This window comes from Cyprinus carpio, chromosome A7 (genome assembly GCF_018340385.1).
Source record: "Cyprinus carpio isolate SPL01 chromosome A7, ASM1834038v1, whole genome shotgun sequence".
Classification (NCBI taxonomy): domain Eukaryota; kingdom Metazoa; phylum Chordata; class Actinopteri; order Cypriniformes; family Cyprinidae; genus Cyprinus; species Cyprinus carpio.
In genome coordinates, this window is record NC_056578.1 from 5,792,211 (window position 1) to 5,800,918 (window position 8,708).

General features: G+C 38.4%; 1 pseudogene; it reads left to right on the forward strand.

Moving 5' to 3' along the window:
- The first annotated feature begins 3,180 nt into the window (after positions 1–3,180).
- Positions 3,181–5,412, forward strand: LOC122145556 (annotated as a pseudogene).
- The last annotated feature ends 3,296 nt before the right edge of the window (positions 5,413–8,708 follow it).

Consider the following 8,708-nt stretch of genomic DNA (forward strand, 5'->3'; position numbering starts at 1 on the left):
CCTGACTTCTGATTGTTACAACTTTTTCGCCAGCACTTGAACAAACTAATACTAGCACTTACCTTTTATTTTATTTATTTTCTTTTCTTGAGAAAAAAAAGAAAAAAAAAAAAAAAAAAAAAAAACATATCTACGTGTTCTGTGCTAGACTGAGAACTATACTTGTCATGGCAATTGTATACTGTTGTTGTTCTCTCGCTGGGTCTGATTGCTTCTATTGTTCTCATTTGTAAGTCACTTTGGATAAAACCGTCTGCTAAATGATTAAATGTAAATGAAATACAATACCAAACATGTCCAGCTGTCCCAACTGCCAAAAAAAAAAAAAAACACGCAACAGATAATGTGACTTGACTGCTAGGAATATCATTACACATAACATATAGGTGAAAATAATAATAATAAATAATACAATTTGTATATAGCATTTTCAAAGTCTTTCATGACCTTGGATCTCAGGGTTAACCATATTTTTCTTATTAGGGCCCGAGCACCGATGGTGCGAGGACCCTCTTGGAATTGCTCAATTTCTTCTTCTTCTTCTTCTTCTTCTTCTTCTTCTTCTTCTTCTTCTTCTTCTTCTCCGAAATGAATCGCATTTTTGAGGACCTCATGACCTCATGAAACTTTGCACATGCATCAGAACTGGCAAAAATTTACATATGATATAGGTTTCAGAAGTGGGTGTGGCAAAATGGCTCGATAGCGCCACCTGTTAAGTTTCAACGGAGTGCGCCTTGAGCTACGTTTCACGTACATGCATGAAAATCGGTACATACGTGTAACACACCATTACCTACAAAAAAGTCTCTTGGGACAAAATCCAAAACCCAACGATTTTTTGTGCAGTTTTTGCCATACTTTGATGAACTCCTCCTACAGTTTTAATCGGATTAAATTCAAATTTGGTGAGGGTCATCATAAGACCTTTGTGATGTTAAATTGCGAAGATTTTGAGTTTTTGTCAAGGGGTGTGTTCCTGGCGGCCTGACAAAATTTGATGTTTCACCGTAAAACAGGAAGTCGCTGTAACTCAGGCAAGCAATGTCCGATCTGCCCCAAACTTCACACGTGTGATAGGTGTTCTGTCCTGAACAAACACCCATGACCAAATTCAGTTATAGTCAAAGCGCCACCTGCTGGTAACAGGAAGTGACATGATTGACACTGTTATGGACTCCTAGGAACATGTTTAAAAAGTGTCAACAAGTGTTAAATAGGCTGGCAACATGCTAGCAACACTTAGCTGAGTTCTAAAGCATGCTACTAATGCAGTGAAAAAGGAAGTTTTTTTGTAACTCAGGGCAGCATTGCCCAATCTGCCCCAAACTTCACACATTTTATAAGAGTCCTGGCCTGAACACATCAACATGCCCGTATTCGGTTATAGTCTTAGCGCCACCTGCTGGCAACAGGTAGTGTCATGTGTAACACTGTTATGGACTCCTAGCAACATATTAAAAAGTGTCAGCAAGTGCTAAATAGACTGGCAACATGTTAGAAACATACTAAAACATGCTAGTAGCACTTAGCTAAGTGTTAAAGCATGCTACTAATGCAGTGAAAAAGGACGTTGCTGTAACTCAGGCTAGCAATGTCCAATCTGCCCCCAAACTTCACACATTTTACAAGAGTCCTGTCCTGAACACATCAACATGCCCTTATTTGGTTATAGTCATAGCGCCACCTGCTGGCAACAGGAAGTGTCATGTGTAACACAGTTATGGACTGCTTGCCGACTTTTAATATCACGACTTTTGCAAAATAATAAAAAAAAGCATCAACAAGTGTTAAATAGGCTGGCAAAATTCTAGAAGCATGCTAAAACATGCTAGCAACACTTAGCTCAGTGTTAAAGCATGCTATTAATGCAGTGTTGCAGAACATTACTGTAGTCAAGTCAAGTCACCTTTATTTATATAGCACTTTAAACAAAAAAGATTGTGTCAAAGCAACTGAACAACATTAATTAGGAAACAGTGCGTCAATAATGCAAAATGACAGTTAAAGGCAGTTCATCACTGAATTCAGTGATGTCATCATGCAGCTCAGTTCAGTTTAAATAGTATCTGTGAAATAATTTGCAATCAAGTCAATGATATCACTGTAAATGAAGTGTCCCCAACTAAGCAAGCCAGAGGCGACAGCGGCAAGGAACCAAAACTCCATCGGTGACAGAATGGAGAAAAAACTTGGGGAGAAATCAGGCTCAGTCGGGGGCCAGTTTCTCCTTTGACCAGACGAAACCAGCAGTTCAATTCCAGGCTGCAGCAAAGTCAGATTGTGCAGAAGAATCATCTGTTTCCTATGGTCTTGTCCCGGTGGTCGTCTGAGACAAGGTCTTTACAGGAGATCTGTCTCAGGGGCTCTAGTTGTCCTGGTCTCTGCTGTCTTTCAGGGCTGTAGAGGTCCTTTCTAGGTGCTGATCCACCATCTGGGCTGGATACATACTAGATCCGGGTGACTGCAGTGACCCTCTGACTTGTAACTTGTGCATACAATGTCCAATCTGCCTGAAACTTCACAAGTTTGATTAGAGTCCTGGCCTGAATATATCTACATGCTCATATTTGGTTATAGTTATAGCGCCACCTACTGGCAACAGGAAGTGACACATTATATAAGAGTCCTGGCCTGAAAACACCTAAAGGCCAATATTCAATTATAATTATAGTGCCACCTGCTGGCAAAGGAAATGACTTATTTTAAACTAACTTAAACATGAAATGTCTGATCCTGCCCTAAACTTCACATGTTTGATAAGATTCCTGGTCTCAACAGATCTTAAGGCCAATATTTCAGTTATAATCATACCGCCACCTGCTGGTGACAGGAAATTACTTGTTTTAAACTAACTTAAACATGCAATATCCGGTCTGCTCAAAGTTCATGTGTTTGATATGGGTCCTGGCCTGAACTCATCTTTAGGCCAATATTTATTTATATTCTTAGCGCCACCTGCTGGCAACAGGAAATTACTTCTTTTACACTAACTTAAACATGCAATGTCTGATCTGCCCGAAATTTTGCATGTTTGATAAAAGTCCTGGCCTGAAGACATTTACATGCCGATATTCAGATATAATCATAGCGCCACCTTTTGGCAGCAGGAAATGTGGCACAAATATTTACCATTTTAAAAGCATATGGTCCAGCGTTCACTGATCTCCTATGGCCACCAGGTGGTGGTGAGCCCGGATGCGAGGGCCCTTTCATCGCTGCTTGCAGCTTTAATATTGTTTTTTTTGTTTCTTTTTTCTCCACAGTCAGATTATAAAAAACGTCGCTTTCAACAAGCCTCCCACGATATCGGACACCCCCTTCAATTCTCAAATATGTATTCGCAGGATCTACAGGATTTAATCAAAGAAATGCTCAGCTGTTGCCCTATGACCAGACCTTCAGCTGATGAGATTTTAGCAAAACCATTCCTAAATGAAATTGTAAATAGAAACAGGAGATTTCCAAAAGCACTAGAACGAAGGTTCATGATGTCCTTAAAGATCTTTGATGAGACCTACAATGACCACTATGATCATTTTGAGGCCTTAGTTACAGAGTGGGGAGTAACAACAGATTCACTAGAGGAGGTTCATCGTAAATGTACAGCAGGCACTCTGGCAGGTTCAGTGATTGGAGCAGCAGGAGGAATCACTGCAGTGGTTGGTGCGATTTTGGCTCCTTTCACTTTTGGAGCATCTCTGATTGTTACAGGTGTTGGGATTGGAGTTGGAGTTGCAGGTGGTGTAACAGGTGCTGCTTCCAGCATTACCAATACAGTCAAACAAAAATCACTCCGCGAGAATATTCAGAGAATTCAGCAGAACTTTACAGATGTGACACCACTTATCGAGTCACTGAATGCACTGAGAAGGGTACTGAGAGTAATCCAAAAATTCAGAGATTTTGTCAGTGACTACTCTGACAATGTGCAAATGTCAAGTAATGTTGACAGAAGAAGACTAGTGTGTGCCACAGAACTCATGCATCTAGGTCTGCTGGCAAATGTTGGCAGAGTTGCTGCTCAAACCGCCAGAGTAGGACGCGCTGGTGCAGAGGCAATAGTCGCAGTCACAGGAGTGTTGAGTGGACTATTAGTCATTGTTGACACCGCATTCATAGTGATGGATTCTCTAGACATTCACCAGATGAGATAGGGACAAGTAGATGATCCAAACAAGGTCCAGTCAAATTTACTCAAGTCTATTGCTGAAATGAGGAAAATACATACAGATCTATGCAATGTCTTAAAGGATATTAAAGAAACAAGAGAGGAACTAAAAGAGTATATAGAAGTGGCCAGGGCTGAAAGAGATTTATACACAGATTTTGAGAGTTTAAACATATAAATATGATACAAGTCAGAGACTCACGCAACATCTTAGATTTGTCTGTGAGCTTGAGTGAAGAAAAGGGGTTTTGCTGAAAATGGTTTTTAAATGTCTATGTTGTCAAACAACAGAAGATGTGTGACGTATGAGGTCAAACTTTTGCAGTCATTCTATATTGTAAATATAAGCTAATATTTAATTAATATACAAAGATGGTGCACTCTGGCGGATTAGATAAGCCCGACTTCTAAATAAAAGTGGCAATCAGTAATTGGTTATTGTATCACAAAGCTGAGGGTGCAAAGAGGTGTTTCAAAGATGGCCACTGAGTAAAATGACTTGCCTTAAAAGGGACTTTGCTATACATTTATTACACATAAGACAATGGGTCTCATTCATTAGTAATTGTGTGGATTATTCCTATTGATACACACAGGAGAACTGTACAAAAAAAAAAAAATAATAATAATTTACAACGTGCATACATGTGTTTTCTTTTTCTTAATTTCATCCTAATGTTACTTAATTTTGAATATTGAATGAGTGAGCACATTCCAGAGTTTAGTAATTTAAATTTAATTAAAACACATCCAAACCATCCCCATAATATATAACTCAAAAAAAAAAAAAAAAGCCTCTCTAAACATGTTAAGGTTTTTTTTTGTTTTTTTTTTGTGAAAAATTTGTACTCAGATTTCACACACAACTAATACAGAGTTGCAGGTTTGTTTATGGATAGTTTGCATGGATTACTGTTAGAAAATTAATTTTTTGGTGTGCTTTTTTTATTTATGGTTAAACGAATAGTCAAACCTTAATCTGAAGTATTCCAAATTAATGCTGTACTCTCATTTTTTTATATAAACTGGAGATGCAATTTTCCTCTTACTTCAGATTACTGTCAAACTATTATGCTTTTGAAAATAATTGTTCTTGTATTACTTGACTGTATTCTTAAATATTTTTGCATAATCATGACATGAGCATAATTTACAAATAATTTGATATATTTTGTTTGTTTGTATTTCACTTGTATTCATGTAAAATATATCTCTAATAAACATGAAGCAGATTAAAAAAGGAGTTGTATGTTCTTTCAAATGCCTGAACTGATTAATAATAATAATAATAATAATAATAATAATAATAATAATAATAATAATAATGAAATCAAGTAACTGGAGGGTTACACTGAAAACCGTGGTAAGAAAATGCCTGGTGATGATCTAAGATATAAGTAACAAATGTCACATCTTTTTCACAATCTTTGGTGTTTGGCCCTTTAATAAAGACAAGCACCAGGAACAACTGCTGTGATTATGAGATTTTATTATATAACTTTTACACTTTTTATTTTTTTATAAACAGTTTCTCTTGGTGTGTGTGTTTGTGTGTGTGTACCCTCCCCAGTGCAAAATGTTATGTAGAAATATTATATGTAAAATTATTTTATTTTATATACTTTTCTAATCTCAGATTTATTTTAACATTTATTTTCCAGGTAAAACTGCGTCATGTAAATCACGCAATTAACAAATTTTAATCTGAAGTAGAGACATGAACCTACAATTAAAATTTATTTTAAAATAGTATTTAATCCTATTTAGCAGTTCACACCTTACTGGGAAACATTTGCATGAATGACCACAACAAGCTTATAAGGGCAAAATATCCATAACTTTCAATTCTTTATCACAATTTAGACTGCATCTGTGAGGAGGATCCCAACCATAAATGTGAAAATCATTTCACTGCAAACATCCTACATTTGTGTATGTTTTATCTAGGTCTAGAAATGTGTGTGTTAGTTCATTGTGTGTGTTGCTGTTTACTGTTCAAAGTTCATGAGTCTGAATAAGTTGGATGACTCCATTCAAGTCCTTGCAATGGTAGCAAAAAATGTTAATGGTACTTGTGCACTTTTTAAACATTTTAAATATAAATCCTGAAAAGGTCAAATATCAAAGATGGGTTTTCTCCCTTTTCTGCTTACTGTAACTGGTGTATTTCTTTGACTAAAGATTGATTCCTACTGCATGTATGAATTTAGGGCTTGAATAAGATGGCAATAAAATGCCATATAATATCTAAAGTGAAAAAAAGTGACGTGAGATTCAGCCAAGTATGGTGACCCATACTCAGAATTCGTGCTCTGCATTTAACCCATCCGAAGTGCACACACACAGAGCAGTGAACACACACACACACACACACACACACACACTGTGAACACACACACTGTGAACACACACACTGTGAACACACACCCGGAGCAGTGGGCAGCCATTTTATGCTGCGGCGCCCGGGGAGCAGTTGGGGGTTCAGTGCCTTGCTCAAGGGCACCTAAGTCGTGGTATTGAAGGTGGAGAGAGAACTGTACATGCACTCCCCCCACCCACAATTCCTGCCGGCTCGAGACTCGAACTCACAACCCTTCGATTGGGAGTCCGACTCTCTAACCATTAGGCCACGACTTCCCACAACTTCTTAACGACTTCTTAATATCTGATATAATATCTGTGTTTTCCTACGTTGATTTATATTTAAGTCACTCTAGTCCGGCAGACAACCATACGTCTTTAAATCTGCCTAGATAAAAAATAACCACTCTGTGAATTTCCATTGGTTAAAAACATAACAATAACGAGCTCCTGGTAAAACAGAAAGTGGAAGTCAGTCTCCTCAGTGCTTGTATGGAATCATTTCTTTTATCAACAGTGTATTAAACTGTTACGTCCCCCTCTGTGTCTAGGGGTGACAAGGGGAGTAACATATGCTATTTAAGAAAAAATTGGGTCGGTGAACTTGCAAACAAAATAGTGAGAGAGAGTTGACTATCCGTAATCCCAGCACTCAAACTCATGAAAACGCTTCAAGATTTTATTTACAATGTAAAGTCTTTGTACAGTGGGGCTAAAGGGTAAGGGAAAATTAGAGATTTAACAATAGGGATAATTCAAAAAGAAAGAATAAGACGCTTGTAGCTTCAGGAGGGGGTTAAGGCCAAAATAACAAACAAAAAGGGGATGCTAACTGAAAAAAAGTAATCTAACTTACCTAGCAAACAAAACATCAAAATCAACAACATGTCTCTTCCCTGACTTCCTCACTGTTCCACAAAACCAGGAGAAAAGCATAAGTTGATAAAATAAAAGTGGCACCCACCTCCTTACTGCGTCTGCAGGCAGAAGAATAAACATTTCTAATCACTACAGCCAGTACAACAGGCTGTCTTGAAGATACACTACAGGCCCTGATCACACAATAGCAATCAAATACAACAGGCTTTCTTTAAAGCAGCACCACTGCTTTAAACCACCAACTGTGAAAACAGACAAGCCAAAGCCAAACTCTCTCTCCCTGGTGTTATCCGTTCCCTCTGTTTAAATACAAGCTCCTCTCCACAGTTCTGACGAGGAACAGGTGACATCAATTAGGTCTTCTGTGAGAGGACAGGGAGGAACAGAGGAAAACCAACAAAAAACTACAACTCCCAACAGAATGTCAAGCATCAATGAAGCACAGTTACATAGAGTTAACACACAGTATTAACAGCAACAATAACATACATCTTAGGATGTAACACCCCCACCCATAAATTTACAGATTACCACCGTAATTTGTAACGATTCATCAAAACATGTACTCACGTACAAAGGGGCAAAGTATCCACAGGTCAACTGTCTGCACTATTTTGTTCTGGACAGTGCATCTGCAATGACATTTTCGGAACCCTTTTTATGACGAATATCCAAATTGTACTCTTGTACAATAAAGGACCAGCGCATCAAGCGTTGATTAGAGTTACACATTCGAGATAAGAAGGTCAGGGGATTGTGGTCAGTATAAACTAACACTGGGGTACAACTACCTCCAACATAAACTTCAAAATGTTGCAAAGCCATGAGGAGAGCTAAAGTCTCTTTCTCTATGGTGCTGTAATTCTGCTGACATTTGGAAAGTTTTCTAGAAAAATAACATACTGGGTGGTCCACTCCAAAAGGATCTTCTTTGCAGGAGAACTGCTCCTACTCCAGTTGCACTGGCATCTATTTGCGACTGGAAAGGCAGGGTGAAGTCTGGGGCAGCAAGCACAGGGGCATTACACAATGTCCTTTGCAGCAGCAAAAGCGTTGGCACACTCCTCACTCCATAGGAATTTCTTAAAGGGACTCAGAAGGTTAGTTAATGGAGAGACTACGGTGGCAAAATTCTCACAAAATCCTCTGTAGTACCCTACCATACCCAAAAAATCTACGCAACTCACGTTTATTTATGGGAACTGGAAAGTCCAGGATGGCTAACACTTTAGCCTCCACCGGGCAAACTTGACCATGGCCAACTTTCTTACCCAAGTATGTAACAATGGCTTTTGCA